This window comes from Alexandromys fortis, unplaced genomic scaffold, assembly GCF_014885135.2.
Source record: "Alexandromys fortis isolate MF-2015 unplaced genomic scaffold, M_Fortis_MF-2015_v1.1 scaffold_96, whole genome shotgun sequence".
NCBI lineage: Eukaryota > Metazoa > Chordata > Mammalia > Rodentia > Cricetidae > Alexandromys > Alexandromys fortis.
This window is the reverse complement of record NW_026068053.1, coordinates 4280292-4308161: the sequence shown is the minus strand read 5'-3', so window position 1 is coordinate 4308161 and position 27870 is coordinate 4280292. Positions and strand designations below refer to the sequence as shown.

General features: G+C 43.9%; 2 long non-coding RNA genes across 3 annotated transcripts; one reads left to right on the top strand and one right to left on the bottom strand.

Moving 5' to 3' along the window:
- Window positions 1-326: 326 nt before the first annotated feature.
- On the bottom strand, window positions 327-6671 carry LOC126487097 (uncharacterized). Its single transcript, XR_007588281.1, has 3 exons — window positions 6587-6671; window positions 3804-4921; window positions 327-930 (listed from the first exon to the last, which is right to left on the bottom strand). It is a non-coding gene; the product is annotated as an uncharacterized lncRNA (long non-coding RNA).
- On the top strand, window positions 4800-18902 carry LOC126487098 (uncharacterized). Of its 2 annotated transcripts, XR_007588283.1 has the most exons (5): window positions 4800-4924; window positions 6583-6635; window positions 8946-9686; window positions 12096-12222; window positions 17102-18902. It is a non-coding gene; the product is annotated as an uncharacterized lncRNA (long non-coding RNA). The 2 variants fall into 2 exon arrangements; XR_007588282.1 differs by having other exon boundaries at window positions 6583-9686; window positions 17102-18895.
- The last annotated feature ends 8968 nt before the right edge of the window (window positions 18903-27870 follow it).

Below are 27870 nucleotides of genomic sequence, written 5' to 3'. Positions count from 1 at the left end.
GATGAGGTGAAAGAGGCGCTTCCTGGGATCCAAAGGATGGTGTGGAAGCCAGTGGAATTTCTATTTAAGTTCATATAGACTGTGGTGGGTGGGGTCAGTGTTATAGCAAGGGTGGGCTAAGGGAGGAGACACTGCAGTGGGTTGGGGTCACTTTCTGTGGGGAATGCCCCACAGAAGACTGTCTCGAAGCAGGTCTACTTATCAATGTCACGATGTGCTGGCAAAGTCTACACTTTGCTAACACAGCCCTTCTTCAGCAAGTCTTCGTTGCTCTGAGTTCTAAGTAGCTGTGGCTTCTGTTGATTTGAAAAGTAGAAACAGAAGCCTAAACTAGCACATTTTTTATTGTTTCTTCCTTGATAAACGTCAGATTCCATGTGGAAGCTCATTTGGCTGGACTCAGTTATGTGTGTTTATTCCAGAAAGTAGGGGAGAAGCCAATGACCAAGTGATTTCAGAGCCAGAGGAAGGAACTTGGGTGACGTCAATGCTGTCACGCTGTGTAGCAATGCAAAGATGCTTGCAGCCACAGACTGTGTCCTGAACAGGACTAGGGCTTGTCCTCCACAGGGTAGGTATTAAAGGCTTGGTCACCAGCCTACACAAGGCGGTAGAGCATCTGACTGGTGGGACCCGGTGGGAGGCCGTTAGGCCACTGGGGGCTTCTCCTTGAGAGCCATGATGGGATTCTTGTCCATTTCTTTCTCTCTCTGGCTTCTCAGCTGGCATGATGTGTTCAGCTTTGTGTGTCCAACCATGATAAAGTGTGCAGTCACAGGCCTAAGGCAACCGAGGTAACTATGGAGTGAACCACAAGCCTTCCCTTCTAAGATACCGCTCTCAGTTGTTTTGTTATGGTTGGAAGACGCTGACACGTGCAACCAGATACGTCAAGGGCCGTGTGTTTCACCGAGGGTCTGTGCCGGGAAACTGTAGAGAAAAGTTACTTGTTTAAAAGGTGAAGAAATGGGTAATTAATTTTAAAGAAGAGTGAAGGAGCTGGGGAGATAGCTCATTGGTATTGCTTTTTGTGCAAGCCTGACCACCTGAGTTCATATCCCCAGAGTCCTTCCTTGGAAAAGTCAGCTACAGTGAGCATGTATGAGCCCAGGAAATGGAATGCTGAAAAGGGAGAACCCATGCAAGCTCATGGACCAGCTGGCCTATGGTACACAGCAGTGAACAGATCCTGTTCCAGATGAGCTAGCCTATGGCACATAGCAGTGAACAGATCCTGTTCCAAATGAGCTAGCCTATGATACATAGCAGAGAACACCAGACCCTGTTCCAAATGAGCTAGTCTATGGTACATAGCAGTGAACACCAGACCCTGTTCCAAATGAGCTAGCCTATAGCACTAGCAATGTACACCAGACCCTGTTCCAAATGAGCTATCCTAAGGCACATAGCAATGGACACCAGATGCTGTTCCAAATGAGCTAGCCTGTAGCACATAGCAGTGTACACCAGACCCTGTTCCAAATGAGCTAGCCTATGGCACATAGCAGTGTACACCAGACCCTGTTCCAAATGAGCTAGCCTATGGCACATAGCAGTGAACAGATCCTGTTCCAAATGAGGTGGGAAGGAAAAGACTGACACCTGAAGGTACCCACTAGCCTCCACATGTGAGGCCCACACCTGTACCCTCACACAATAACATGTGTGCACGTATGTGTGTATGCATGTGCACACACACATTCACTCATACACTCACACTCTTACACATATACACTCATGTCTCTCTTACACATCACACACACTCCTCTCTCTCACACCACAGATTCTACACTCACCTCTCTCACTTATCTTTCCCTCCCCCCTCTCTCCCTCTCTCTCTCTCCCTCTCTCTCTCTCTCTCTCTCTCTCACACACACACACACACACACACACACAAAGAGTTATACATCGCCTCTCTCCCTACCCTCTCTTTCTCACACACACACAGTCATTCATACAGTCTTACACTGAACTCCCTCTCTCTTTCACACACACACATATGCACACTCACACATACACAGTTATACACCACCTCTCTCCCTACCTTCCACACAAACATACACAGAGACACACACACAGTCATTCATACACAGTCTTACACAGAACTCCCTCTCTCTTTCACATGCACACACATACACACACACACACACACACTCACAGAGTTATACATCACCTCTCTCCCTACCTTCTCTCTCACGCACAAACATACACAGACACACACACACAGTCATTCATACACAATCTTACACTGAACTCTCTCCCTCTCTTTTTCTTTCACACACAAACACACACACACACACTATAAAGAGTCGACAGACAAGGAAGAAAGCAGGAGTTATGAGCAAATGTGTTAACCTTAATTTGTTAGTACTTGTAGCCTGCTATCACCAGGACCTGCACAAGCACACAGTGATTCAAGTCCATGTTTTCTGTCATTCAAACATTTTCCATGAGTTTTTAGGAAAAAGACTCATAAACAAAATGCATAGAAATTTGTGAGCGATTTCTTGATGGTGGGTTTTTTATTGAAAAACTTTCATCTGTATGATATTTGAAAGCTTCTAGGATTGATTCTGAAGAAACAAAGACATAAATTGTCCTGCCTTTCCAGAATTTGTGATGATGTGAGACTTGCTGGGTTTAATGGATCTTGTGTACACATACATACATATATGCAATTATATGTATGTATGTATGTGGTGCTAGAGATTGAACCTACTGTAGCGAGCATGCTGAGCAAACCTTCTAACCACTGAACTACATTGCAAAAATATTTTTTGAGCATCGTCTTTCTCATGCTGGCCTTGAACTTGTGAATTTCCTGCTTCAGCCTCCCTCTTGCTGGGTGGGATTACAGGTATGCACCACTATGTCTTGCTTTAACTTATCTTCCTATCTAAGACTTTCATAACCCCACAAGGAAAGAAAGCTTCAGAAGCTGCAGTAAATGAAAAGTTTGGCTTGATCGATGGTGTAAACACGGTCAGACTGCAAATATGTGTGGATCAATTTTGAGAAAATTTTAACAAACTTGCACAAGTCTCAAAACCCAAAGGCACACTGTTCTCATTATCAACGAGCAGGTAAAGCTCTTCCTTAGAAAAAATGGCATTTTCGTTTTCAACTATTTGCATTTAAAACTGTGTGTCATGGTGCACACCTATAATCCCACCATTTGGGAGGCAGAAATGGAAGGATCAAGAATTTGAAGCTGTCCTAGGAACACTAAGGCCCTGACTGAGGAGAAAGATTCACTGTCCCCTCTCTGGCGATGAATTATTTATCTACCGTCATTATGTGCATGAATAATTTTAACAAAGAGAAATTGTCATTGTCTTCATTCCTTTCCCTATCACTATCGTTATTGGCTTCATTTTATAATTATTGATAAAACCAATCTAGCCATATGGTAGGAGAGGTGTCAAAATCCAGTCCATTCTGGTTTCAACTACACTAGCTTGAACAGACAGAATTCTGAGGCTGGGGAGTGGTTCTGCCTATTAAAGATGATGTTTCAAAAGAATAATAAGAGCATATAATTTTACTTTAAAATTACCATTAACACTGGCTTGGCTGATGGCTGGCTCAGTGGTTACTGAGGACCTGGTGTTCTTTCCCAGGGCTCATGTAGGAAAGTTCACAGCTCCCTACAGCTCCAGCTCCTGGGAATTCAGTGGCCTCTTCTGGCCTCTGAGGGCACACACATTCATGTGTCATACACACGCGATACACAGGCATATACATAAGCAGGAATAAATCTTTAGAAAAACCAGCATCAGTGTCTACAGACTCCCCGTGATTACCTTTATCACACAGTAGATATTGTCCACTCAATTCTCTTCGTGGCTGGCAAGGAACTGTCCTGAGTCCCGCTAGGCACAGCCCCTGTGTTCTGGTGAGACTCCTGGCTTCCACGTAGGTTCTCTGGTTTCAGCCCAGGCCCAGGCCTAGGTTGGACTGGGGAACCTGGGTGATTTGTTCTGCCATCTTCCTCCTGTCTCTCTCCCCCTTTCTCCTAGGAACTAAGTTTCTCTCTCTGTCTGACCCCACACTGTCTTGTCCTGGCTCCTTCTCGGTCCCCTCTCTGAAGGCTGTGTGACCCTCCAGGGACAGCGGGTTTCAGGTGTAAATAGGACTAGTTTCACTCACTCCATCTGTCACTTACTAGGCACACGATCTTAAGCCACCCACGTTCTCAGTCTCAATTTTTCCATCTGTTGAATGGGGGTGGATTTTAAGGATAACCAGTTACTTGCTTGGAAAAACCTGTCTTGTATTGTCTCAAAGAATCACCATTTGGCTCCTGGCTTTGGTTGTCTTTAGGGATCCACACTAAACTCTAGGCAAAGTTACTCGGGCAGCTGAGCTGCAGAGTAGACTGTGCTCTAGGCTGTGAGGACTAGGGCTCAGATCTGTCAGCGATGCCTGCTGTGGAAGAAGGATTTAAGGGTGTCATCCAATGGCTTCCTAGTTGCAGTGTCTGTTTTTGCCCCAGTTACCAAAGCCAAGAGGTGCCTGGCACTTGCAGGCTCCCCTTTGCCTACGTGCATGGCCCAAACTGGAGATAGAATCTGGCAATTCAAGCAAAGGAAAATACAGCAATTGGCCGTTTTGAAGGAAAGCAGTTGGAGAGGTGGGACCATGCCAACTTATCAAGAGCTGCTTGGCAGTAGCAAAGAGGAAAGAGGCTGGCAGGTCTGCTTCAGAAGCAGGCTAAAGCCAGGCACTGTGCAGTTAGCTTCTGATGCTTAGTTTTCTGCTTTCTAGTAGCAAGTTCCCAGTTGTCTGCTGGAGAAGATGTGCAGACTGGGACAGGAAGTTACCATGGGGTTTCTGCAAATGACAGTGGAGCAGATTGAAGACCAGATCCCTCCTCCATGACCCCCAGACTCAGCGAGCTTTGCCCACACACTTCCCAGGCCTGGTATCCACATAGAAAGCCAGCATCTCTGTATTTATTTACTGTTTTTAAAATATCAACTCTTTATTCTCAGTGACATTATCGATACCATCATCACTTTGAGCTGTCTTTTGCATCAAAACTTAAATTTTGCATCAAAACTTGAGCAAAGCGGCAATGTGGCCCAGGCTGCAAAAGAGAAATTATTTTTAATTCTGTACCTGTCTTTTAGGTTTTTTTTTTCAGACAAGGTTTCTATGTGTAGTCCTGGCTGTTCTGGAACTCACAGAGGTCCTCCTGCCTCTGCTTTCCATGTGCTGGGAGTAAAGGCGCGTGTTAGCATCACTGTGATGGTCTTTGTAGTTGTTGTTGTCGTGATCTGACAGCCTCCATTGTGCTTGGCTCCCACTGCCCAGGTCACGGGCTCTTCCTTTCCTTCCCTTATTTTCTTAGATTATCCAAAATATTTTCATAGTATAACTATTCAGATAAAAAATTACCTGTGCTTTTCTGAACTGTATTTTCCTTCTATTTTAAAGGATTCTTCTCCCAACAGGATTAAGATACTTTTCCATTAAGGGCTTAAAACACACTCTTCCCTTATCTCGTTGCTGCCAGAGGTCAGCCATCAGTTTCACTGCCAAGCCTTTGGAGGCAGTGGGTTTTCCTGCGTGGCTGCTCACGAGATTCTCTTTTATTCCCTCTGACCATGGTGTGGCCAGGTTGCCATTCTTTTCATTTCTGATATTTGGAGGTCTTTGGGATTCTTGAACCAGGGCTTAAATTTTTCAGCTAACAGTGCACGAATTACCTCATTTGCTCAGTTTTTAGCCTTTATGGGACCGCATGTATTGAACATGCTTACTGTGTGCATTGTCTGTTATGTGAAAATGTGTTCATCATTTATCAAAGTGCTTTACAATTGATATCATTGCCTTGACAGCAAGTTCTACTGCATGAATGCTCTTCTGTGTCTACTCTTTTGTAAACCCTTTCTATTAGTCTTAATTAGCACCACCCTAGTTAGTGGGACCAGCAGTAAGAGAAACACTTGATGCTGAATGTTAGGCATGTGTTGGAACCACAGACTCTACCATCTAGTGCCCCAGAGGGTCCCAAAAGTACATTACCATCTCAACTTTACAATTAAGAAAGGTTAAGGTTTTTTTTAATTAAAAAAATATTCATTTCTTATGATGATACAGGGCATGCTAGAGGACTTATGTACCACTGATCACATGCCATGACATGCATGTAGAGGTCAAAGGGCAACTTTATGGAATCCACTCTGTCCTTCCATCTTTTCACAGGTTTTTGGGATGAAGGTCAGGTCTTTGGGCTTTGTGACAAGCTCTGTTACCCAATGGGTCATCTTGTCAGCCCCAAGTTGTTGTTGTTGTTGCTGCTGCTGCTGCTGCTGCTGCTGTTGTTCTTCTTCTTCTTCTTCTTCTTCTTCTTCTTCTTCTTCTTCTTCTTCTTCTTCTTCTTCTTCTTCTTCTTCTTCCTTTTCTTCTTTTAATACTATTTGGTGTTTTAAAAACCATAGACTATATATGGTTCTCTGGTGTAAGTTCACATTTAAAATCTACTTATGTCTATTTTTGAGTTCGTGCCTGATAACTCCAATATTGGGGGTCACCTATGCATCTTTTATTTTAGTCTGATTTTTCCTTGATTCCCAGTCACTCGGTTCTGTCCCTGGCAGCCCTCACAGTCTTGGGCCGAAAGCATTATGGTGAGTACTCTGAATGCTCGTGGGGTGGTTTTATTATCTTCCAGACATTGGTGGATTTCCTCCTGCCAGAAAGCTAGAACACAGGAAGCTACCAGGCTCCAACACTGGAGTAAAAGGGGTTATTGACAGGCTGACTTGGTAAGTCACATTATGGGAGTCCCGTCCTGTCACAGTGAGCACTGCTTACCAGGGCAATGTATAATGCTGACCGTGTACATGGACCTGGGCTGCTGGTCATTACATATGGAATTCTGGGGAGTCATTCTCTGCCACGACTCTCATAGCCACGCCGTTGAGAGAACACACAGAAGGTCTTTATCCCAAAACTCTGGACTTCAGGAGATATACAGCAGGAAATGGTGATCCCTAACTCTCCTCCTGGAGGCAAAATTTGTGGGGCTTCACTCACTATCACTCCTAACCAGAGTGACATTTGAGATGAATTGGGTCACTTCCAGGACACCTCTGATGTGGTGCCCCAGGCACGGGGTGCTTGGTGCTAAGCAGTGGAATAGAACAAACGGCAGTCTGGTCTTTTGAAATGAGTTCAAGGGTACCTGGATGATGTGGGAGTGATTTCTTATTAATAAAGAAACTGCCTAAGCCCCTTGATAGACCAACCCTTAGGTGGGTGGAGTAAACAGAAGAGAATGCTGGGAGAAAGAAGCTGAGTTGAGGAGTCGCCATGATTCTCCCACTCCAGACAGGCTCCTTTCAACAGAGTGGCGCCCAGATGTGATGGGCTAAATCCACTTAAAAACCTGAGAGAGCTTAATTTAAAACAAACAAAAAAATTATGAGACTGGATGTTTGTGTTCCCACTTGGGATCGGAGGAGAGTGCTCTGAGACCTTGCCGATGGCTCAGCGCTCCCCGCCTGCACCTGGGCAGAAGGCAGAATCAGGCTTAGGCAGGCGAAAGAGCATGGTGGATTCCTGCCACCATACAGAGACGTATTTTCAGACTGTGCAGTGCTCTGCGTGTTGGATTTGGCTGTAACTTGGATGAAAAGAGTTTCTGTGCTGCACACTCAGTCTCAGAGTTAAACTGCTGACTTCGGCGCCAATGTGGACTTGCTGTGTGCCTGGAACTGTGCTCAGCTCAGGGGCACCAAATGGATCTGAGGCAGGAGCAGCTGCTCCATGCTGAACTGTGCTGACCTCAGGCAGGAACTACCGTAATTGCCATAATAACAGCGCAGTTAAGGTTTAGACTGGGCAGGACACAGGCAGTACTGTATTACCTGTACATGCAACTTAGGTTTTTAAGAAGTGCTTAACATTTTAAGAAATGCTCCTGGATAGTGAAAAATTACAGATTCACAGTAAAATAGATTCAGACATAAAAGACCTTTATGGATCACATTGTTGGATGAATGTACGTAGGCTTGGGAAAGAGAAGAAAAAGAATATAAAGAATAAAGTTAATGTCTTAAAAAGAAGAAGGGTAAAGTCTTTAAAGAGACAGAGTACAGAAGTACAGATAGTTATAGATTGAGAGAAATAAAGAAAAATAAGCCACGTAAAAATGGAAAATTCACAGAGAGTCTGGATTCTTTGTATTATTGTGTTTTCTTTAAAATTTTTGACTGTGAAGGAGCTAAGTACAGAGAGACATTTCATTATATGGGCTGCCAAGTGGAACCAAAACGGATATCATGAGGGTATGACTTCAGAATTTGGGTCTAAGGATATGATGCTTTGGAAAGGGTCTTCTTTTATTTTCACAGAGGATGAGACTCTATGGATTTCTTCTATCCCAATTTGGTATGATAGACCACGTCCTCCTGAAAGATTGCTGTGAACACCCTCAAAAAATTACTTCACTCAACTTCCAACTGAGATGAACCTGGCACACAGGTTACACCCTAAATGATCTGATTAACAGTGCCCCCATTCAGCAGGAAGCAGTTTGGAGAGAAAAAACTACGCCCATATTCCCAAATATTGTTTATAAATGTTCTTTTACATTTAAAGGGGGATATGATATAGATATGAATAATTTGCATTGGTATGGATTTTATGGTCAATTTTGTTATATGTGTATGTATTTTTGATCTTGATTAAGGTATTGTGATTGTGTAGTTCATTTAAAAATGTAATGTATAATTAGGAAATATAGGTTGTTAATGGATAATCATCACTAATAGTTAAGCTTGTAGTCATGTTAATTAGATTTTCTAGATATATAGAGATATATTTCAATTAGATAGGCATTCTTCATATCTTTCAAAGACTGCAGAATATGGCATTTTAAATGTTTTAATAACTTAGGACTTTTCATGACAATGAGACATGTCTGCTTCTGGCAGCACCAGCTACTTTGAGAGGAAGATGGGCATCGAAGAGGATCCTTATGGAGTTGGATAGTCATTTGGGCAAGAAACTGCTCTTGCCTGGACTGTTGCATAAACTGAACACAGAGAACCCTCAGAGAGAGGACTGCTGAACTTGCCTAAAGGTGAGATGGTCTTTCGGGGTTCCTGCTTCATGAAAGAGTCTGTGAGACATTCTGCAGGACACAGCAGAAAGTGACTGAACTGTCTTTGGAATTTCCTGCTTCGTGGAGGTGTCTGCTGGATACTATGGGCCTGAAGGCTGAAGATGGATGTCCCAACGGTACAAAAGAACTTTGGGTGACCGTCCAGGCAACGAGATGTCTCTGTCGTTTATTTCTTATTTGCTTAGGTAATATTATATCCTTCTGGAGTCTTTGATGGAGTTGAAGAATGAATAGATAGTTATAGTTTTCCTTAGTTATAATAAAAGATAAAATAGATATAAATATTGTAACTGTAATTCTTGCTTGATAACTGTTTTGCTATATGTAATTTTACTATGTTAAAATGAAATCCTTCTTTTTTGTTTAAACAGAAAAAGGGGAAATGATGTGGGAGTGATTTCTTATTAATAAAGAAACTGCCTAAGCCCCTTGATAGACCAACCCTTAGGTGGGTGGAGTAAACAGAAGAGAGTGCTGGGAGAAAGAAGCTGAGTCGAGGAGTTGCCATGATTCTCCCACTCCAGACAGACGCAGGTTAAGATCTTTCCTGGTAAGCCAGCTCGTGGGCTACACAGATTATTAGAAATGGGTTAGATTAATATGTAAGAGCTAGTCAATAAGAAACTGGAGCTAGCCTGGCCAGGCATTGTTTAAAAGAATACAGCTTCCGTGTAATTATTTCGGGCATAAGCTAGCCATGTGGGCGGCTGGGTGCCGGGGATGCAGCTCCGCTGCGCTCCTATCACTACACCTGGAGATCTGTGTTTCAGGAGGCTTCCCCCACCTTCTCCGTGATGAATAAACACAGAAGAATCCCATGGAGGTGCAGAGCAGGGGATCAGGAGAGTGCCAAATTGTCATTGTCTTAAAGTTGCTGGTAATCATTTCCCCTGAGATGAAATTTTGATAAAGGAAACAAACAGAGGAAGATGGAGCCTATGATTTTGATGGCAAAGGAGAGAATTAGATGTCATACGGAAATGGAGGCTCTTAAGGTCAGGTTCTACTTCACAGTGCTTTCGGGAAGGCGCAGAGAGAGCAGTTGCCTTTGAGGGACTGACAGACACCACCAGTGTGAGGATGCCCACCCCTGCACTGTCTTTTTTGAGCCCTTTCGTGTGACCACTCAGCAGACACACTGGAAGACAGCGCAGGGCCTTTACCCCTCCCCATCCTTCATAAACCACCACTTTGCTTGATTTTGAACATGTGATAATTATGTCGGGATCTCGAGGAAGTCCCACGAACTTCTCTGAATGTCAACAAGAAGCTGAGAGAGGGTTATAGATTGTAGACCTACTGTGTGGTTTTCCCTTTACCAAGAAATTTTTGTTTGCAAGCTCCAACCCTGAACAAAGAAGAAGAAACTCTTTTTTTCAATTTATGACAAGGATGCTTATCAAGCCAGTGTCACCTAGAGAGAGCAAAGTTGTTCATGGATGGTGTAACGGGAAGTCTGTTTAACATGCACAGACTCGCAGTCAGGAGAACCGCTCCTCAGTCCCCAGTCTCAGGCCAAGCTTGCTGGCCGCCTGGCTTTGCTTCCATGTTGAACTGTTTAGAGATTCTAACAGGAAACACTGACTTCGTTTCCTTCTTCAGTCTCGAGTATTTGGGGTACAGTTGAAAATGCAGCTATCCTGTCATGGTGTAAAAATGGAGCTATCCTTCTCTGGGTTGGCTGCTCTCTGCGTGTTCCAAGGGTGTTAATGAGCACAGAGTGTTCTCTGTGTCTGGCCAGTGCAGGGTGGCATTGGAGGAGAGATGACATCCCACGAGGTGCTGCGATGGCATCTCGGCTTTCGGCGATCACCATCCTTGCCAGGGTGACAGGCTCACCCAACTGAGTCACCTCCTATGTCATCCCGTGACTGCAAGAGCGTGGAGGAATATTCTCACTTGTGGCCTGCTGAGGGAACTTAATTCTAGACGATGCTGTTAATGAGGGAGGTGATAGAAAGTTCTGTACTTCCAAAGACTGGGTCTGAGGAGAATGGCAAGCCAAGTCTCCTACATCAACCTCTAGAAGCTTCACTGGCTCCGGGATTTTCTTCTACCAAAGGCTTTTTATAGATTCAATGCGATTCCCCATCAAGATCCGATCAAAGTTCTTCACAGATCTTGAGAGGACAATAATCAACTTTATATGGAAAAACAAAAAACTCAGGATAGCCGAAACAATCTTATACAATAAAGGAACTTCTGGAGGCATTACTATCCCTGACTTCAAACTCTATTACAGAGCTACAGTATTGAAAACAGTTTGGTATTGGCATAAAAACATAGAAGTCGACCAATGGAATCGTATAGAAGACCCGGATTTTAACCCACAAACCTATGAACACCTCATTTTCGATAAAGGAGCTAAAAGTATACAATGGAAGAAAGAAAGCATCTTCAACAAATGGTGCTGGCATAACTGGATGTCAACCTGTAGAAGAATGAAAATAGACCCATATCTATCACCATGCACAAAACTCAAGTCCAAATGGATCAGAGACCTCAATATCAATCTGAACACACTGAACCTGATAGAAGAGAAAGTGGGAAGTACCCTACAACAGATGGGCACAGGAGATCGCTTCTTAAGTATAACCCCAGCAGTACAGACACTGAGGGCCTCATTGAATAAATGGGACCTACTGAAGCTGAGAAGCTTCTGTAAAGCAAAGGACACTGTCACTAAGACAAAAAGGCAACCTACTGACTGGGAGAAGATCTTCACCAACCCTGCAACAGACAAAGGTCTGATCTCCAAAATATATAAAGAACTCAAGAAACTAGACTTTAAAATGCTAATTAACCCAATTAAAAAATGGGGCACTGAACTGAACAGAGAATTCTTAACAGAAGACGTTCAAATGTCCAAAAGATACTTAAGGTCATGCTCAACCTCCTTAGTGATCAGGGAAATGCAAATCAAAACAACTTTGAGATATCATCTTGCGATTATTTTCAGACACTGAAAGGGAAGTTCAAGGGCCCAGGCCCAACCTCCGACGGAGCGCCATCTGGTGGAGTTGCTCTTAAATACAAGCCCTTTGGCAGCACGCCCACTGCCTGATTTTAAGCATTGGCTCAACCAGGTGAGTGACCATTTTCTAAAGCCAAGAATACTGGTCTTGGGCTGCAAGGCGGTGCCTGCTAATTGAGTAAGGGTATTCCAACACTCAGAAACTTAATGTTCACACTTTTCAAAGAAGAGAGAGTGTATACTGGGGTGGAGATCGTGGCCGTGGGGGAAAGACAGGTAAGGAGGAAAGAAAAGTCACACATCTAGAAGTGTCCATAAGAAATCAGCACTACCAGATTAATAGATGTCCTCCTCAAGCAAATAGAAGACAGATGCCCTGTCAACGGAAGGCCTCAGAAACAGAGGAATCTGCACCTTCCTGCACTTTGGTGGGGCCAGCACTGCAAAGGACATCAGTGCTTCCCACTTTAACAGCTGCTCTGTGTAGCCCCAACAGGAAGCATTCAGTCTCCGATCCTCCTGATTAGAGGCAACTTGCTGTGATTTCATAAGGTATATATATATATATACACACATGTATATGTGCACAAACATATGTGGGGGAAACCCACAAAACCTCTGCTCAGATCAGCATCCACCACCCATCCATGCAGTGACTTTTCCCTGCGTAGTACCGACTGGTAATTTGACACAGACCTGTCTTATTGTCACACAGCTCTGGAGGTCTGAGTCTGAGATCAAGGTGCCACCATGGCTGTTCTCTGTCTGGAGAGAGTGTTCCATGTCTGTCTCTGTTTCTGTGTTGGTGACACTCTCTTGTGTTCCTCTGCTTTTGGACAGGTCACTCCAATTTTAGGGGTCATGTGGTGTCCTTATTGTGTCTTCCTCTGTGCATATCAGTCTTCACACGGCATTTTGTGCCCTGTGTGTCCCTTCCATTCTTCTTATAGGACACTTTTCTGGTATTGGATTGGGGTCCACACTCCTCCCACATGACCTCACTGTAACTTACATCTTTGTTGCATCAGAAAATATCCCTTTTCCTTCAGAAGAACTGGAGGTCAATACGTACAATCTGTCCACAGGAAATAGGAAGGGACAAGCAATAACCACAGGTCTAACTCAGTTACAGTGCAGTTCCCATATCCCCAGTGAGACTACTGTGAACAATAGGCATACCAGATAGCACAATGTCTCACTCTGATGTTTGTAAATCTGTCCCACCCAGTACCGCAGCCATTCAGTCCCAAAGAAGCACACAGAGGCTTATATTAATTATAAATTGGCCTATTAGCTCAGACTTATTATTAGTTAGCTCTTACAACTTAAATTAACCCATAATTCTTATCTATGTTTGGTCTGGTGGTTGGTACCTTTTACTAGAGAGGCATTCTTATTTTGCTTCTTCTGCATCTGGCTGGTGACTGCAGACTGAGCTTTTCCTCTTCCCAGAATTTTCCTAGTCTGGTTGCCCCACCTATACTTCCTGCCTGGCTACTGGCCCATCAGTGTTTTATTATACCAATACAAGTGACAAATCTTTATAGGGTACATGGGCACTATTCCACAGCACTTCACTATTTTTCTTTTTTCTTTTCAAAACAAGAACTCTGAATCTAATCTTCTTTGTTTAGCTTTTTTCCTGACCATTATAAATAAGAACTGTAATCAACAATCTAAACAAAGACAAGCATATGCAATTCATTTGGGGGAATGTGGGCCTAGTTTTCTAGGCTACTTCCTGCTGATTGGGGGTACTGATAATCTTATGGGGACCTAAAGAAAATTTAGGATTATGGTCAAGACATGACTGGAGTATTCTGTGAGCCTGGAACATCTCAGCCATCAGTTTTAAAGCTGTTCTGGATGTAGAACTCAGAGGAATTGCAACAGAGATGCTTCAAAACATTGGATCATCTGGGCCATCTGCTCCTATCAGGGATTTGGTCAAGGTATTCCTTGATTAAACTTTATTTTTCTTAACCCAGAAGGAATTCACAGCCATTTATCCTTTACATGGCAACAAGCCAAGGAAATTACAAGGGGATGTCCTACTTGTTCTTTATACAACAAAACACCACTACATTTTCTCATTCAGAGATTCCTGGAGGCAGGTTGCAATTTTGGACTGTGGTAGAGGTAAAAGTCAGTGGCTGGTTCCTTTGCTTTTCTGACCCTTAGATTGAACCTCAGTTTCTGTCTCTGAGTATTTATGAATCGTGCTTCAGATGTTGCTTTGATGGCATAGAAATATAGATATTTATAATTTATTCTTATTTTTAAATTGCATGTATAAATGGATGTCATTGTGGGGGTATGCACATATGGGGGCATTCACAGAGTAAAAGGAGAGTACCAGAGTCCCCGGAGTGGAGTTCAGGGGTGGTTGTGAGCTGCCGGACATGGTTGCAGGGAATCAAACTCAAGTCCTCTGCAAGAACAATACGCTTTTAAACCACTAAGCCACCTTTCTGGTTCCCCAGAGAGATGCTTTTCCTCAGAAAGGTTGTCAGGGCCCATTATGTTTTTGGAGCACCTTTAGGTTTAGGTCACTTTTACTTGTTCTGTTTGGTGGGCATAGAAGAAACTGCTATGACCCTTTGCATTTCCTGAAAGAGCTGCTAGAAATGTATGCACTTTCCTCTGAGTCCTTTTATTCAGGACTCCTCTTGGACACATTGTCTGTTCAATAGATCACTCATATGAGCCTGCTTTAAAGCATGCAACATTCAGACACATGCAATGGTGAGTGCTTTTCTTAGGCAAACCCTGCACTCCTCCCTGCAAGCTGCGGCTTAGCCTCTCACCTGTAACTTTTTGATTACTTCCTTAGGCAGCAGCTTCTTTGCTAGATGCTTTGTATGCATTATTTTGTGTGATCCCTGAAATAAACATGAAGAAACTATTATTTCCATTTTATAAAGGGAGAACCTGAGAGTTGGGGAACTGGCATCTTGCCCCAAGTTACAAAGCTTGTTGGCAACAGAGCTGGGATTTAAAATCACATATATAATCAAAAATGCATTTATTAATGATTTTCACAGTGACTAACCAATATAGTGCAATCTCTCTCTGTGAGTGTGTCTGTGTCTCTATGTATGTGTGTCTTTCTCTTTGTGTGCATATGTATGTTTGTGTGTGGTGTAGTGTATTGTACATGTACTGTATGCATCGTATTCTCTTGAAACACTGTCTCTCACTTGAGGCAGACGGGCACTGGATATAGTTGAGCTCAGGACCCCATTGGGTTTTGGTTGTGCACATAAACTCCCTCTTAGCAGCCCAGTTCCCTCACTTGCAGGCACTATGCACACATATACCCTGCAGGCACTATACCTAGCCACCTCAGGGCTTCCCAAACCCTACCTGCATTGGGCTGCATATACTTCCATATATAATCTTCCTGACACCTAGTAAGAGTCTAACTTGAACAGTTTCTGTCCAAGTGTATTTCCAATGTGTGTGGGTATGGAAAATAGAAGGGCCCATCCGGTCTTAACTAGTTTTAGGGGTGTGTTCCTCGGCAAACTTTTCAGCAGAATTCTCTATTCACCATCACATGCCTGTGCATAACTGGGTATGCATATGATTAAAATCAGATGCATTTTGGGAAGAGACATATGTAGGAGGAAAAAATAAAGATATGATCTATCAATCAAAATAGAGAAATATCCACTCTCTACCCCTAAGTAAGCCAACTTCTCCTGAACCCCACAAAAGAAAGCCTGAAGAGCACGTGGGGATCATGGGTCTCACTCCCGTGGCCTGCTGGGGATCATGGGTTCTCCCACGCCTGTGGTCCATTACCTGTCATAACAGTGTGTCCTCTATGTGCCAAGTATCAATTTGCTTCAAATAAAATCATCTCACTTCTTTTGCAAATATGTATGAGTTCTTCCTTTCAGTTCCTTGGATAAGTGGCACAAAACCTGGAAACACATGGCCTACATCCCGACCACTGCTGACAAGCCAGCAACTGGCAAGCCCCACAGTCTTCCTGTCTCAAGCCTATCTGGGTTACTGCTACACCCACATATTTGTTTGAGTGGTGGATATTTGAACTCGGGTCCTCCAGCCTGCACAGGAAGCCCCCTCCCCACTTTTTGTTTTTTGCACCGATATACCTCTTGCTTACAAGAAAAGTGACCTAAGTTTAGGTGCGTAAGGAGAATCTAATTCTGATCATGGTTTCTATTGCTGCAATGAAACACTGAGAGCAAAAGCAACTTGGAAGGAAAGTGTTTGTTTCACTCTCACGCCCGTACAACAGCTCATCGTCAGAAGCAGTTAGGGCAGGAACTTGAACAGGGCAGGAATGTGGAAGCAGGAATGTGGAGGCAGTGGAGAAGTGATGTTTGGCTTCCTCCTCATGGGAGGCTTTTTCAACCCGCTTGCTTAAAGCACCAAGGACAAGCAGCCTAGGGGTGGCCCCACCCACTATGGGCTGGTCCCTCCCACATCCCTTATTAAGAAAATGCCCTATAACTTGTCTACTCTCAATCTTATGGAGCCAGTTTCTCATTTGAGGTTCCCTCAATTCTGATAATTATAGCTTTTGTCAAGCTGACATGAAATTTGCCGGCACATGGTCCAAACCCATTTCAAAGGGCCTATGTCTTACTGTTGACCACTAGGTGGCGCTATGCCAATTTTCTCTCCAAAAGATCTTGAATCCTTCAAAATATATTAATGAACTCTTGGTCTGTCTTTGGACACTCTAAAGTTCAAATAATCTGCAGAGACAGAACCTGAGGGAGACCAAATAAACGCAGCTGGTCTATTGAGTGTTTCTCTGGGTTTATGAAAAGTACACTAGTTGCATAGAGATTTGTAGATGATGATCAATCAGTCATGTGCTGATACACAATACAAAAACAATACCAAGAACCATACCAAGGTCATGGTCACCATCATCACAAGATAACTTATTATTCACTTAGGTCCAGGTGGAGATGTGGCAGCGTTTGTAAGATATTTTATATTCTCTACAGACTATGGATCTGCGAGTGTTACCCTCAACCTTGTTGGACACAGTGATTCACCTACTTATCAAACACACATTCACTGTTGGCCTCCAGAGTCCTGTCCTGCGTTAGGCATGACATATGTACCAATGAATCAAAAGTCAAGGCCGCTGCTCGCAACATGGCCTGTGTTATGGTAAGTATGTTGCACACACACGCTAAAGGTTCTGGGAGAGGGGAGTGTGTGTGTGTGTGCACATGAGTGTGTATGTATTCAGTCAGTTCTCATTACTGGTAAATCCCATATTAGTCTCTTCACAAAGATGAACTCACAATCTCAGGGCTCTCTTCTGCATCATTTGAAACACGGAGTGGTTCAATTGTGAATCACCCTATATGCCCGATTCTGTCTATCTTCATCTTGTGTTCATGTCTTAACTGATCTATCTCCCCAGTCCACGTAGTCCCACAGTTTTATATTTTTATGGTGATTTTGCTCTTCATAGTGCCAAGTGCTGTCTCGTGTGTAAAAGTACAGGATGGCTGAGATGTGTCTTCTGGAGAAAACATGAGTTTCAGAGAAGGCTGTCATAGTTCCGTGTTAGTGAGCAACAACAGGTATTAAAGGTCTTTAAATAAAACATATGAAGTAGGGCTGTGTGTTGACTGTAATAAAAGAAAACTAGGCCAAAGGATTGTGGAGGCCAACGTGGGCTTCCCTTGGGGCAATGACTGAATATTGTCAATTCAGTCTCCATGGTGACTTATGTCTACTTTGACCGGCAATCATTGACTGTGTGGGCTTGAGTGTGAGAAGCCCACATGGCCCTGGACAGGGCTACCATGGACACACATCCCTATGGCTGCTGGGCAGGCTCTCCAGTGAGTCATACACACAGAGAAGAGGAGGGGGTTAGGAATGTTGGAAGACTTTTCTGGCTGGTTGGAGGCCACAGTCTGCCATAGCCTGACAGCTTCTCTGTCTCAGAAATATGGAAACTGCCTCCTTCTCCAGCAAGGCTTCTGGCTCTCTGTCTTCCTGTATCTGGAGAGTGTCTCTGGGTCTGGAAAACTGACTCTAAACCTGATGCCTGACTCATCTTTAGCTTGACCCTTGGCAAAGATCACTGCTGAGAAGACTTGGAATTGAACTCTGCTGTAGGACCCCACTGCTGTGGACTAAGCCTGTGACAGGAGTGTGCCACTTACTGAAAATTTGGGCTTGTCCCCAGGTCCCCAATTCTGTATATTCCTTATACTCTGGAATAAAACTGCACTGATTCGCTGGAATCTGTCTCCGTCAGTGCTCATGGGCTGGATACAGAGCTGTGTGGCCCCTTTTTCCTCTTTCCCCTCTCAGACTGATGCCTGACAGGCCTGGAGGGGAAAAAGGACCCCCATAGCAAAGCTGTCTCCCCTCACTGCAAGCACCCACATTGCTGAGGGAAGGGGGAGCAATTGTCCATTTCTAGGGTGAATGAGAAAGTCAGTCGCATCACGGGAGGTTTTAGTACTGAACTTTCAGAGATGGTAATGATTTTAGAAATAATTTCTTTAATTTAGCCCACTGTCTATTTCCCTACCCTAACCAGAACCACCTTGCCTTGGTGACTGCAAAAGTATTTCTTATCGTATTCAGCAATGGAGTAAAGGATGGGGACATGTGTCTGTCTTCCTTCCCACAGAGCCTAGGTGAAAGAACACGGACAAGGGACATCAGCTGAGAGAGTTCCTAGAGCTCTCCAAAGAGAAATCAATCCAAGAAGTATAGTGTCCAAGGTTAAGGACCCTATAGCCAGCTATGTAAAAACACTCAAAGCTGGAGCCAGGCACGGTGGCCACACGCCTTTAATCCTTCCACTCCGGAGACAGAGGCAGGCTATATCTGTGAGTTCGAGGTCAGTCTGGTCCATAGAATGAGTTCCGAGACAGCCAGGGCTAGACAGAAAAATCCTGTCTCAAAACAAAACAAAACAAGACAAAACAAAACAAAACAAAACCCACACAGAACTGGACCTCTAAGTACCGCTTGAGGAATCTCTCTTGATCAGGACTTGTGAAAAATGTTGCTACCTACGTAAAGGACTCTACTTTCCCACCAGTCAGAAACCAGGAAGTCGACTCACAGGCTGGAGGGAAAGTAGCGTGTAAATACCTAACACGGAACCACTCAGAACCGCTCAATGATGCTTTTGTTCTCTATCGGGAAAATGATCTTCTTACTGAGGACGTGTAATTAAAAGAAGCTTAGAGAGATGTGAAACCAGAGAGGAAGCCCTGCAGCTCTAACCCTCTGATAAAGGCCGAGATAGCGAGAGCAGTCTGACAGAGCTGGGGTGTGGGGGCTGGGCGCCAGCGCGCTGGAAGAAACAGGACGCCACCAGAGAAGTGGCACATCTCCAACTGGTGTGATGTCTGAAAAACAGACAGGTAGAACCCGAGGAGGCTAAACAAGTTGGCGTTTTCTCCTGGCGAAATATTGGAACCTACCATTAAGCCATCGGAGCGTAAGCATTGAGAGCAGGTGGTGCCAGGCTAAATACAGTTGCGTGTGCGTGTGCGTGTGTGTGTCTGCTCCTAGAGGGACGGCTCAGAAAGATCGTGTATGTGGATGGGAAAACACGAACTGGATAGTTCATGTTATAGCCATGTGTTCAGCAGTGCCTGACTGAGCTCAGACCAACTGCCAGCATTGGGCCACCACAGAAAAATCAGTGCTGGGGAAATTCTGAGCAAGAGGTTGAAAACTTACAAAATTTCTGCGGCTGTGCTTGACGGTGGGCATTCATAAAGATGCTGCGCTCCTGAGGGACCCCGAGTGATGAGACCCGGGAATCCTGGAGTCTGCTCAGGGCAGGTGCATGTCGGTCCCTTCACAGCACCGCACTCTCACGGCCAAGCAGAGGAGGACAGGGGTGGGGAGACAGCTTAATGAGAAACGTGCTTGTCACACAAGCATGAGAGCCTCAGTTTGGGGTCCCGGAGTCCACATAAATGGCTAAGCACGACTGTGTACATCCATCCCCCAGAACTCGGAGGAAGAAGGGGGAGGCTGAGACAGGCAGAGCTCCAGCCCTGCAGTGAGCTCCAGCCCCCTTGACAAGAGCCTCTTTCAAAAACTAAGAACACGGCACTAGGGAGAGGGCTCAGAAGTTAAGGCACTCACTGCTCCATCAGAAGACCAGAGTTGGGATCCCAGCACTCACGTTTAGCAGCTTACAAAGTCACCTGTAACTCCAGTTCCAAGATATTGATCATCCTTCCTCTGACCTCAAGATGGTCCTGTGCACACACAGGCACATATGCATCTGTACCTGCACATACACACATACATAAAGTATTTAAAAGCATTTGATAATATAAGGTAGAGCACAATAGAGGATACTTGATCGCCAGCCTCCACATGCATAAACACATGTCCATATACACCTGTCACACTTGTGCACATACATACATCACAGATACATATACAAAGGAAAACAGCTTAAGCGTTTGGTGGTGAATGGGTTAAAATGTGGCGAGTCGCACTTTGAGATGAAATATGCCTCCTAATGAGAGAACAGCTAAGAGAAAACGTGCCGTGGCCACATAACGGGAAATGCTTCTGCAATACAGAATGGAAGGATGTGCTCTACGTACTGACGAGCTTTCAGAATGGTGTTCCCTGTGAGAAGACAGTCATGGAAGACTGTGCAGTGTGCCATTCTCACCCTGTGTATGAAGTGCTCGGAACAGATATATTTAGGGAGAACAGAGGATCTGGGGTGGCCTAGGAAGGTTGAGGGGAAGGGCAGACGACTCCTAGTGGCTGCATGCCTTCTGTGGGGGTGATGAAAGGTTCTCAGGATGAAGGCAGCACTGGCTGCATGCCTTGTGAACATGTAACCCCAACCATACTGCACTTTAAATGTGTGAGTTATACGGTGTGTGGACTTTATCTCAACACACTTGTTTAGAGGGGAGCTGTGCCAGTGGGAACACTGAACAATACGGTCTGCTCTCTGGTGCCGTGGAGGAGGTTCCACTGAAGTATGTGTTTCCTGACCAGCCTGCCACGTTGCATTCCTTGGAGAACAGAACCTTTGTACTTCCAGAGACCAGCACAGTTCCTGGCTGGAGATGGTTCCTAAGTGTTGTGGAGAAACAAATCCTGAACAAGGACTTTTTGTGAACATGTGATATTGGATGCTTCTGCAAAGGTAACAGTTCACACAAAAGACCCACCTTCTGGGCCAGTGAGATGGCTCAATGAGTAAATGAACTTGCTGACAACCTGTGTTTGATTTCCGGAACCTACATAGTAAAGGACTCTCAGAAATTGTTCTGTAACTTCCACACAGCACCATGGCACATACATGAGCATGTGCAAGCACACACAGAAATAAATGAATAAAATATAATTAGAAAACAATTTTAAGACTCACTTTATAACGTTAAAATGCTAAATTTGTTTAAAATTAAATAAAAGAATTGAGAGTTTTATTTTTTCAAACACTTTTTCATTGTTGAAATATATATAGATTGCACAAACAACATGCAGACATTCCTTCTGTGTAGGCAGAGAGAGGACGTTCCAAAGTAAACTCACATGACCAAAGTTATGATGCCTTTTCCTGCTTCATCTTTTGCTGTTGAGCACCAGACTCTCATTTCATCAAGGCTCTCTGTAGCTTTGGAGATTGTCTCAGAAGTAACTCTTGTAGACTCAGCTGGCCTGGAACTCACTGAAATCCACCTGCTTCTGCCTCCCGAGTGCTGGGATTAAAGTCATGTGCCACCATTGCTTGACTTGATTCAATGTTCTTGAGAACATCCACTGACTACTTGATGGGTATGGATGTCTCTGAGGGTGGTCAATAGCAGATGTTGCTTAAGGCTCTTAGAAGCATCTTGTTATTTGTTTACTTGTTTTTATAGTGAAAAAATTGTTTAACAGAATTAGCCTGTTGGACTCAGTTTAGAGGATTCCAATTTTGTTAGCAACATCCAGAGCATCATACTCAGGACCCAGGAGAACATCTGCCTTCTCTCTGTCAGGCCGTATGAGGGTGTTGACTTTGGCAGCATCTAGGTCATAGAGCTTCTTCACAGCACATTTGATCTGGTCCTTGTTGGCCTTGACATCCACAGTGAGCAGTGTGCTGCCGACTTCTGTCTTCTTCCAGGTTGACTCAGTGGTTGGGAGAATTGGATGATGGTGTCGCTGTCAAGCTTGCTCCTCCCGGGTGCTCTTTCCAGGGTATTTGGGCTGCCTCTAGAGCCATGCGATCTTGGGCCACAGGAAGGTGGGAGACGTGCAGGTCTTCTTTTTGTGGCTGCGGACGTCTTTCAGCTCTAACTTCTGGGTTTCAAGACCTTTGCTTTGGCTTCGACTCTGGAAGGGGGAGGAGCTTCTGTCTTCGCTTTGAGGGCAGGGAAAGGCAAAGTATCTTGTTTCTTGAATGGTGGACATTCCATTTTCAAAAACTCATCCTGCCTTAGCTTCTCTGAATGAGGACTTAACCATTCAAGAACATCTGTAAGAGGGGGAAAAAGCTCCCTACTCAATATACAGTGTAGCAAGGGAACAAGTTGTCATCTTTGACAACCCAATGGTGTTACATCCAAAGGCATCCTATCTTAGTAAATGGGTTGCAGCTCATGCGTGGAGAAGAAAATAAATCTTTACTGAAGTGTTATATTTCACTCCTCAGAGAAGCAAAACCCAAAACTGGAGTAACATTCTCTTTGCTGATGGGATGCTCTGTGGTGCAAGCCTCTCAGAAAACCTGGAAATAGCTCTTAAAACGACATGCAGTGCCTTCTGGCTCAGCAATCTCACCACTAAGAATTGCTTAAAAAAAATCATCCTCTCAAAAATAAGAAAGGCTCACACACTAGGACTTTTCTGCTGAGGCCAGGAATAGCGCAGCCCCATCAGCAGGGGGCTGGCTGACTGCATTAAAACTCATCACACACTAGCGTGCTGGCAGTTAGGAGTGACGTTCTGCATGCTGACAGGAATGAGGGTCACAGCAAAATGCAGCCCAAGAACAGCACAGCTGTGTAAGGGGCTGTCCTTTCTCTAGTCTTGGAAAGGATAAAGGTTTACACACATGTCTGCTTGCTTTTCTAAAAATAATTAAGTAAATGAAGAATTACTGCATAAAAAAATACAATAGAGAGAATGTGACAGAGATCGCAGACAGAATTTTCTGAAGTGACCTTGTCTGGAAGTGGTGTGTGTGTGTGTTTGTGTGTGTGTAAATACATCAAAGCACAATAAAATAAACATGTTTTTAAAGATATAAAAACACACATGCATTTATACACACAATGCACACATGAATACATACACACAAAAGAAGCAAAATATAGTTGTAATTTAATTTACAAATATCAATATGAACTCATATGGTATTATAAATATTTCTTGGTTTTGTCACTATGAATCATAATTGGCCAACTCATGAAGAATATTCACAGGCTCCTGGCTGAGGTTTAGAAAATCTGTTCCATGATGCATGGGATGAAGGCTTCTGAGGAACGGCTGATTTCTCTTCAGAGGCAGGAGATGTGCAAAGCGAGCCTGGACCATGTTCTCAGACAAGAAGTAAAGGGCACTATCAAGGCTATGTTTAAAGGACACAGGAGGGAATATGATAAGCCCAACAAGCTAAGAACAGACTATTCGAGTATCAAAGGGAGGAAGAAGAGGCAGCTGTGACCACAGAGAAGGCTGGGGGAAAGGCTTAATGGCTTCTTTTGCAGAAGACCCAGGTTGAGAGCCCTGCACCTGCAGTAGCTGTTTCACAACCATCTGTGACTCCAGCTGCAGGAGAGCTGATGCACCCAAGGTCTCTGTTGGCACCTGAGTGTGCATGTTACACATGCATGCATTCAGCCACACACACACACACACACACACATATGTATATATATATACATACATATATAATAAAAATAAGCTTTTAAAAAGACTTACATGCAGTGAATTAAAACACAATTTATGTTAAAATACAAGTGTTTACTAAAATGCTTAGTCATCTTAGGACATAACTAGGGCAGGTACCTCTCCTTATTCTAAAAACTGGTAAATAAGGGAAAGAGTCAATATTTACCCTACCTTCTCTGAGTAAATGACACCATCTTTAGGAACGGCTGCTCTGTGTAGGAGAATATCTGCTAAGATTTACAAGAGAATTAAGCCTTACGAGAAATAGAGGGCCAAGAGTGGCAGTCTCTGCAGAACTGTGGGAAGTGAACGGGAGAGATGGCCCAGTGCTAGTGCTCTTATTGGCTGCTTACTAATTGCACAGGGTAATGGCTTTCATTTTGACAGTTCCATGCATGCATGTATGCATGCATGTATGCATGCATGCAATGCACTTTGCTCATTTTCACCCCTCTATTGCCCTCATCTCCTTCCAGCTTCTCCCCAATTTCTGTTTCCACATCTTTTTGTTGTTGTTGTTCTGTTTTTGGTTTTTTGGTTCTTTTGTTTTTCGAGGCAAGATTTCTCTGTATATCCCTGACTGTCCTGAAACTCACTCTGTAGACCAGGCTGTCCTCGAACACATAGAGATCTGCCTGCCTCTGTCTCTAAGTGCTGGGATTAAAGGCTTGCATCACCACCACCTGGCTTTTAAAATGAGGTTCATTTGTTTGTTTTTAAATATTTGTTTATTTTTTGTGTGTTGGTGTTTTGCCAGCATGTATGTCTATGTGAAGGCGTCAGATCCCCTGGAACTGGAGTCACACACAGTTGTGAGATTCCATGTAAATGCTGAGAAATGAACCTCTGGGCCCTCTGCAAAAGCAGTCAGCACTCTTAATCAGTGCACTGTCTCTCCAGTCCATTTCCACACTTTAATTCTCCTATCCTTTCATGCCCTTTCTGATTTTGCACCCCACTCTCCATATGAAAAGAAAAAACCATTCAGCTTTCGTCTTTGTGAGTCTTACTTATTTCACTGAACATGATCAGTTCCAAGCACATAACAAGGTTTTGTTCTTCATGGCTGAATATAACTCTGTGGTGTATACAGATCCCATTTCATTTTCTTTATCCATTAGTTGTAGGACACCTAAGACCAATGTTTGTTCTGTCTCCCTCTTTCTCTCTCTCTCTGTGTATATATATGTATAATGTATGTACATTTATGTGTGCAGGTATTAGCAGGCCCCTGTGGATATGTGTATATGGAGGCCAGAGGAGGATGTCGGCTGCCCTCATCTACAGCTCCCGCTGTATTCCCTTGAAGCGTGGTCTCTCTTCAGATTTGAAGTTCCTTGTCTTTCCTGCTAGACTGGCAGTTCTAACCATCCTCCTGTCTCCACCCTCCCCTTCTCCGCCCAGAGCGCCAGGCTTTCATGCTCAGGAAAGCTCAGAGCCAGCTTGTGGTAGATGATGGGATCTGAACTGAGGCCTTCATGGTTGTTCATGTGTTCTCAGCCACTGAGCCACCTCTCTAGTCATAGAGTCAACACACACAAAAAAAATGGAATGGGGCTTATAGTACAAAGCCCACTGAAAAGGCATACCAACTGAATGACTGGGTTCTGTGTTGGGTACACTGTAACTACTAAGGAACTAGGGATATCTCAGCAATAATTATCTGATGATGATAAAGAGTTCTTGATAATTTATATATGATTATGATTCTGTGATTTTTAAAATGTCTTTGTCTTTGGAGACGCAAATGAAAATACCGTTTAGATGAGATTATATGTGGAATTGTCTTGAAGTTTCTATTGCTGTGAAGAGATACCATGGCCACAGCAATATGAAGGAAATTATTATACAGGAAAACATTTAATGGGGACTGGCTCACAGTTTTAGAGATTTAGTCCATTATCATCTTGACAGGCCATGGCAGCATGCAGGCAGACATAGCGCTGGAGGAGGAGCTGCAAGTCCTATAACTTGATCTGCAGGCAGCAGAATGGAAAACGGTGCTGCACTGGCCAGCCCTCAAAGCCTGCCTCTACAGCGACTCACTTCCTCAAACAACCTCTTCCGCCACTCCCTATGGGCCAAACATTCAAACTCTGGGTCCATGGGGGCCATACCTATTCAAACCACCACAGGGATTCTCTTTAAAATGGTCTATTAGTTCTTGAAGAGATGGCTCGGCAGTTAAGAGTGTGGCCTACTCTTGTGGAGGACTGTGTTGATATTTTGTTTGTGCTCTAACAAATAAAACTTGCCTGAAGATCAGAGGGTCGAGCTAGCCACTATTTAACCATAGAAGTCTGTGGGTCTGTACAGACAGACAGGAAGTGATATGACTGGATGGAGAGATGAACATAGATGGGAGGAGACAGGTGCTTGGCCCGTTTTGGGCTGAGGAGTTAACAAAGTAAGAGATGGCTGTGGCTTGCTCAGTTGTCTCTCTGATCTTTCAGAATTTACCCCCAATATCTGGTCCTGGGTTTTTATTATTAAGACCAATTAGAACTCATGCAACATCTGGCATTGAACTTTAAGGCAAAAGTCCATGAAAAAGCCTCTTGCTTGTGACTTTGCAGCTACTGGCACATGCTGAAGCTGCATGTGGGGGCTCCGACTGAAGTCACCATCCTACCGGCTAGGTTTTCTTTTTTTTCCCCAAACCTCTGAGTGAGTTTGGGATTTTCCTATTGTAGACTCTCTAAAACAGTCTCCAGCTGCCACCCAAACTTCAGAAGTATCTGGATTCCAAACGCCACAGGACTTACCCACCCTAAACTGGCTGGCGCTGCCTTCAGGCAGCTTACACCATACATGTGCTTCTTCCACACAGTCCCGTGTATATTTTCAGACAGCTGGCTCCCTCTCCCACCTGGGTGTGGGCTTCCTTAGACCCTGCTCCCCTCAGGCTGCTGCCATACACTCTAGCATCTATAGCTGTCCCAGCCAGGCTGTGCACTGCCTGTGTTCTCTGATCAGACGTGCTACATGGTCTTATGCTCCACCGTCATTGTCAGCAGAGCTGGTGAGACCATTGGGAATTCTTAAAGGGGGAAATTAGTTCAAAAGAAGAGAGAAAGTTTACCCACATTAAAAATAGGAAACACGATTACAATGAGAGTTAGTCTCTGTATGATAATACTCTGAAAATGGAACACTTAAATGAGAGAATAACTGATTTAGATGGGATTTATGTAATGTCAATCATGAACATTATCAGCTTTGTCATTTTTGTTTTATCACTAAAAAGTTGGTTAATCTGAGTGCTAAGATACAAGTTTAAGAGAAACTTAATAAAACAGATCATAGAGATATTCTGATCAAGACAGAGGAATTTAAAGCAGCCACTCTCAGCATTGCACTTCAAGGTTAGAGAGGAACAGCCTAACATTTTCAAACACCCAGGTTTAATTTATTCAGGAACAACTGCCAAATGACAGATATCCCCAAGGCTGTGAAAGAGCTGAATGGACTTCTGTGGAAATATTGAATTTAGGGAGATTCAAGGAAGCAATATTCTCATATGGCATGCATTCACCTTTTGTGAAGCAAATGTTAAACTCGTGGTCAGTTTGTAATAGAACTATCCCTAAAGACGGGATATTAGTATGGCCACACCTGCTTTTTTCTTAGGACCATTTGCTTGAAAGTCCTTTTCCCAACCTTTTACTCTGAGTAGATGCCTGTCTTTGTGGTTGAGATGTGTTTCTTGCAAACAGCAGAATGTTGGATCCTGTTTTCGTATCCAATCCCTTAGCCTGTGCCTTTTTATAGGTGAATTGAGACCATTAATATTAAGTGATATTAGTGACCAGTGGTTGTTTACTCCGGTTATTCTTATTGTTTTCGGTAGTAGAGTTTGTGT